This window comes from Saccostrea echinata, unplaced genomic scaffold (genome assembly GCF_033153115.1).
Source record: "Saccostrea echinata isolate AGI-Se365-2 ecotype Australia unplaced genomic scaffold, CSIRO_AGI_Sech_v1 ptg000008l, whole genome shotgun sequence".
Classification (NCBI taxonomy): domain Eukaryota; kingdom Metazoa; phylum Mollusca; class Bivalvia; order Ostreida; family Ostreidae; genus Saccostrea; species Saccostrea echinata.
Genome location: NW_026889757.1, coordinates 1,977,118 through 1,983,922, shown reverse-complemented (window position 1 = coordinate 1,983,922; position 6,805 = coordinate 1,977,118).

The window sequence follows — 6,805 nt, the reverse complement described above, 5'->3', positions numbered from 1 at the left end:
AATAGGAATATGAGTCAATATAGAAATTATCAAGTCAAAGAGATTTGAGCAGGATCATGCAAAACAGACTGAAAATCCATATACGAATGTATGCTTGAAATACCCTCAACGGGATTTTTGTAATACACTTACTAAAATGTGTTACAGACCTAAGTAAGATGTTTCATAAATATATAACCTCTGTGCTGTCGTTAAAAGCATGAACTTACTGAAGAGTGCATCGACAATCGGTGTGAAAAAGTAAACTGTGAGATTTTCGGTTAATAGCGTCGCTCAGACAAAAACATATCTTTTCATCTGACAGTTATGATGCAGGGATGAAGTAGGAGTGCTCGTAATTAAACTACACAGTTCCTAGTTGTCACTTCTCTGTAATTTACAAATCCTACTGATAATTGTTGATGGTGTGCGGTTAGTCAATAATGACCGAGAAGACATTAGAATGTTAATGTCCAACAATTCACTGTCTCCATAATACATGCGGCATGATAACAAACAAATTAAGAACTCTAGTGTCTCGATATTTGCAAAAAAAATTTTCATAATGTATCTCATATAAAAATGTTAGTATTATATATGCACATTGATGTACTTTAAATTCATATCCTAAGTTCATGTGAAATTTACAGGAAAAATGCCCAAAATGAGAATAATATCATATACAAATTTAAATTGAAAAATTCTAAATTTTTGTAGAAGACAGATTATCACGATGAAATTTGACTGTTTTAGAGATGTGTCAAGTTTCTAAATTAATGTTTTATGTTTTTAAAACAACTCTTTCTAAATTCTTGAGCTTTCCAAATTATTTTCTGTATTAAATTTACACCTTCTAACCCTTATTGAAATTAAAACATCGGCGATTTTAGGTAATCCAAGATAATTGGGTTTGACACTTGTCCCATGGCCGTAGGAACCGGGGGTGGGGAGGGGGTGCCCCAATAATTTTGCCGATATATGGAATACTATAGAATGCATAGCTACTATATGCTTGTGCCCCCTCAATAATAACGTTTGATGACCTTTTTTTTTTGTCAAGGAATTCTTGAAAGTTAATAGTATCCCTCCAACTGATAATATATGGTTGTGCCCCCCCCCCCCCCCCGCAATGAAATTGCTTCCTACGGGCCTTTGTCATCGTTTGATAGTGCTAAATTATCTTTATGCAAAATAACATCAAAGGCTCGATAATCTGATACTCCATTATTTCAAAAGTTTACGCAAGTGTCAAAACTTTTTATCTATATATCTCTAAATGTCAGTTTGTCATGCCATACTATAATTGATAAATATATTGTTGAATTTGTTTTGGATGATGAATCGGACAGCCGTCCCGAGCACACCGACCTGTATCTTAATTTGTCAGTTCCATATTAAAAATTTTAACATAGGTCGGAGTTTGTCTTTTTAAGACTCATAGCTAGAAAAGAACGCAAACCGTGTCTGAACAGGATTTTTCAATTTAAATTTGTATATGACAATTATAAAGACCCTGTAGAAAATGTGAACATCTTATTGCTCGCTTGAAGAACTTCTCTCTGAGAGAAGTTCTTCAAGTGAAAAATTCTAAATTTTTGTAGATGACAATAATAAAAATTCCACACTTCTTGATTCTCAAAAACTCCAATGAGCTTTCAGAAAATTTAAAATCACCTTTTTTTTTAAAGATTGCCAACAATCAAAATGTAATTAAATTACCATACTAAATGTTCTACCAAGTCTCTTTCTTTACTCCTCACTAAAATATTATGAGCTAGCAGTGAAGGATATTCAAGAAGTGGTGTAAATAAGATGTGGACACTTAAAAACTCCAAGGAATTTTTTGAAAATTTGAAATCACAAAATTTTAAGAAAATTAATAACATAAAACGTACGACTTTTAAGCACTTCAAACAACCATTCCCCACGATAATTTTAAGTCCAGGCTTTTTGATATCATACGCAGTGGCTTTTTCAATAGAAAATGGAACTCGTAAATTTACTTACATTGTCATTGGTCAATTGCAAATATTTTTTGTTAAAAAAAGCATTCTAATTGTACACACAGGTACTATGAAAAAGATATTCAAAAGATGCTCGAGTTTTTGATTGACAATACAGTTGCATCTATGTAGTTTTTGGAGATCAGGTCTTCCAACAATCTATTGGAATTTCCATGGGTACCAATTGCGCCCCGTTATTAGCAGACCTTTTTTGTATTCATATGAAGCAGAATTTGTCCAAAATCTTATACGTGAAAAGAAGAAAACACTTGCTGTGGCCTTCAACTCGACATTTAGATATATCGACGACGTATTGTCAATTAACAATGGCTATTTCCATTCTTATGTCAATACGATATATCCCGGTGAGCTTGAGATAAAAGATACCACAGTGTGTGACACATCTGCTTCATATTCGGAAAATAATTTTACTTGAAAAAGACGTTAATGGTAATCTAACAACCAAGCTTTATGATAAACGTGATGACTTTAACTTTTCAATCGTCAACTTCCCTTACTTATGCAGCAATATACCTTCATCACCTGCATACGGGGTATATATCTCTCAGTTGATTCGATACGCAAGATCATGCTCTACGTATGAACAATTTCTAAAACGAGGTAAATTATTGACAAACAAGTTGATGAAACAAGAATATCAGCTGTCTCGTTTAAAGTCATCATTTCGTAAGTTCTATGGTCGATACAATGACCTTGTAAGCAAATACAATTTATCATTGAGTCAAATGCTGACTGACGTTTTTCATACTAATTGTTAGGCCATTATTCACACACTGAATTGTCGACGGATTTTTCCGTTATTTCCCGATCATGACAAGGAGCATACGGCGGGTGTGACCGGTCGGCAGGGGATGCTTACTCCTCCATGGCATCTGATCCCACCTCTGACGTTTGGAGGTCCGTGTTTGCTCTGCTCCTATTTTGTATTGTTTAATGGACTTTGAGCCTGAATGCTGTTTGTTATCTCCATATATTTCATTCCATACATACGACTCCATATGTCCCAGTGAACTTGAAATAAAAGATACCACAGAATCTAACACATCTGTTTCATATTTGGACATTTTACTAGAAAAAGACGTTAAAGGTAACTTAACAAAACTTTATGATAAACGTGATGACTTCAACTCTTTTATCGTCATCCTCCCTTACTCATTATGTAGCAATATACCATTATCACCTGCATATGGGATTTATATCTTCCTGTTGCTTCGATACGTAAGAGCATTCTCTACGAACGAACAAACAAGTTGGTGAAACAAGAATATCAACGTTCTCTTTTAAAACCATCATTTCGCAAGTTCTATGTTCGATACAATGACCTTGTCAGCAAATACAATCTATCATTAAGTCGAATGCTGACTGATGTTTTTTATACTGATTGATAAGCCATTATTTACACACTAAATTGTCTACGGGATTTTTTCGTTTACCCGATCATGAAGATAAGGGCCAACTAACAGCTAAATTGCGTGGTGCAGTGGTCAGAGGGTTTTCTCTGGAGTCGCGGAATAAGGAGCTGATCCTTACATTGCGGGTTCTAATCCCACTGCGGGACGTAGAGATAGGTCCTTCGGATGAAGCCGAAATAAACCGAGGTCCTGTGTCGCAATAGGTGCTGACAAGGAAAAATCCCTTACTGGTCAAAGGCCGTAAGTGACAAATACAGCTTAAATTTGCAGCCCTCCTCCGGAAAGTGGCGGGGTCTCAATGTGAGTGAAAAATTCTCGAAGGTACATTAAACAAAAAAAAAAACATGACAAAAGAAATGACTTCAGCTTCTTCATAGTCATGTTTTCTTGTTTATGTAGTAATATTCCGCTCTCAGAGTTTGTGCCTCCAACTTTTTCGATACTGAAGAGCATGCTCTGAGTACGGTCAATTTTTAAACCGAGACAGGTTACTGACAAATAAGTTGATGTTACAGGGATTTCAACAACCTAGTTTAAATTTAACATTTCGTAAGTACTATAATCGTTAAAAATGACCTTGCTACCAAATTTATACAACCCGTCATTGGGTCGTATATTGACTGACATACCTTATACCAATTGTTAGGCCTTTGTTTTTTTAATACTAAATTTGACTACTTTTAAATAATCTGCCGCATTAGTCTTGTTTCAAGACTGTTTGACCTGTGAAGGTTTTCGGGTTTGTTTGTATACAGGGCACTCCCTACTTATTTTCATCACAAGGTACATGTACCTAAATCAATTTCAGGCACCCCCACTTCAAGCCAGTGCTTTATCAATTTATCAATCATTTACCTATTTCAATAAGACATAGTTCGCTTCTAGAGACCTTTTCCCAGAGACTTCCGAACTTTTTCTTCTGAAGTCTCTGGTTTTATCCTACACTATAACCATAACTGGAAGTTGATGTATCCTGTCTAACGTCTTAAAATGTCGCGAGGTAATTTTCTAGGAATAAATGGGTGATTAACAATAAAGAGCCTTGAACAAAGACGTCTGGAACGATATATTTGAAAAGAAAATAGTCTCTGGAAGTCTTATTCAAGTAGGTTAATGATTGATAAATTAATAAAATACTGGCTGGAAGTGGGGGTGCCTGAAATACTTGATATCGCGATTACTTAACTTAATGGAATTCTTTCGCGGTGAAGGTAGGGAACGTGTATTAGCTGGGGACAATGTGCTGTTGCATATCATGCGAGATCGAGCATTGAAGATTTTCAAGGGGGAGATATGAAAGAAGTCCTGGTGAAATATCTTGCGGAACATTCGCTGAACCACGCTAATGAATTTCAAGAGAACCTAGTCCAAATGTGTTACAATTTTATTGATACTTTTTCACTAAGCCGACTCTTCTAATTAAATTCAACCATTTCTTTCTGATAAAAGTTACTTTTGGAAGCTGATAAAATAAAACTCTAAACATTCCAATTAGACAACCAACTATTTGAAGTTCAATCCTTTGCAATACATTGTACTTTTGGCATACTAATTGTTCGAATAATTCGATTGTCGCTATAGCGTAAGTACTTCATGCCCCAAAAATCTCGTGAGATTTAGAGTTTCCTCGACTTCGTTGCAAAAGAGCGTCATTAAGTTAGATAGCTGTGAGGTAATCGCGATACTAAGCATTAAGTTAAGTACCTTGTGGTAAATAGAAGTAGGGGGTGCCCTGTATACGAAACAAGTGCCTGTGGTGGCGGTCATGAGTGATTTCGGGTGGCGGCCCCAAAGCGGAGAAAAAACAAACAAGGTGAGTAAACTTTTTCATATGTATAGAAGTATTAGTTCAGAAAATTATATTTTATGGAAGGGAGCAACTATCAGACAGCCCCCAAAAGTTTAAAACGACATATACAAGTGCCCCGTTTTCTCAAACACTCCGCACTTTTTGGGGTATCACTATCATGATTTCAACAAAATTAAATCTGCACTACATGAGGATGCTTCCATATAAATATGACTAATCATGACTTTGCTTTTCTTGAGAAGATTTTTAAAGATTTTTCCTGTTTTCCTATTTTTGATCGGCCTTTATGACCCCATCCTAACCCTGGGGGTCATGATTTGAACAAATTTGAATCTACACTATCTGAGGATGCTTCCATATAAATATGAATAATCATGACATGACTGTTGTTCTAAAAAGAAATCTATTAAAGATTTTACCTATGTATTCCTATGTAAACCTTTGATTATGGTGGCTTAATCCTACCATAGGAGGGGGTCATGCTTTGAATAAACTTAAATCTATACTACCTGAGGATGCCTCCATATAAATACTGGTATGACTATTCATTACTGCTGTTTCTAAGAGGGTGTCTGATTTTGATCGGCTATTGTAGCCCCACCCTATCCCCGGGGGTCATCATTTGAACAAACTTGAATCTACATTACCTGAGGATGCTTCCAAATCGATATGATTAACCATGGGTTTGCTGTTCATGAGGAGATTTTAAATATTCTTCCTATATATTCCTATGAAAAAAAATGTGATTGCACATTGTGTGAATCCCCCAGCGGATTATGAATTGAACAACCCTGAATCTTCACTGTTTAATTAAGATTTTACATAAGTTTCATCGTATCTTTTCTGGCCCTGTGATTATTAAGAAATTTTTTAAAAATGCCATTAAATTTTCGCTGATTCTTAATTATCTCGCCTTGAAAGAGGGTGTGCTCCTTTATTTGAACAAACTGAAATCCCCTTTACTCAACGATACTTTATGGCAAGTTTGGTTGAAATTGGCCCAGTGGTTCTGGAGATTTTGAAAATGTGAAAAGTTTACAAAAGACAGGCGGACGACGGACACCCCTCGATCAGAAAGCTCACATGAGCATTTGGCAGAGGTGAGCTAAAAAAATTTCAGTGCCTCCCTCCACTGTGTACTCCGGGCCTGGAAAGACTTAGAAAACACGCTATTAGTGTGGTTTAACTGTTAATCTATTTAAGGAATGAATTTAATAGCTACCTATTTTATACAGTATAAAGTGGGTTGGGGCAGTTTACGCTTTATAAACCGCGAAGCAGTTTATAGAAAAGCGTAAATTGTTCCAACCCACTTTATACCGTATAAATTGGGTAGCTATTAAATTCATTTCATATAATTTAATTTTCATTCATTTAGTTTAAGAAAAAAGATGATTACCCTTAAAAATGACTTCAAATTGTACAAAATTCAAATGTAACATCAGGCGGATCGATACGTTTTGACGCAATTAAGTCATTGTGACGTAGGCAACCCAATTCATACGATATAAAGTAAATTTTTTATCCAATCAAATACCGTGTTATAACTAGAATTAAATCATTTTGCTGTGCATATCTGT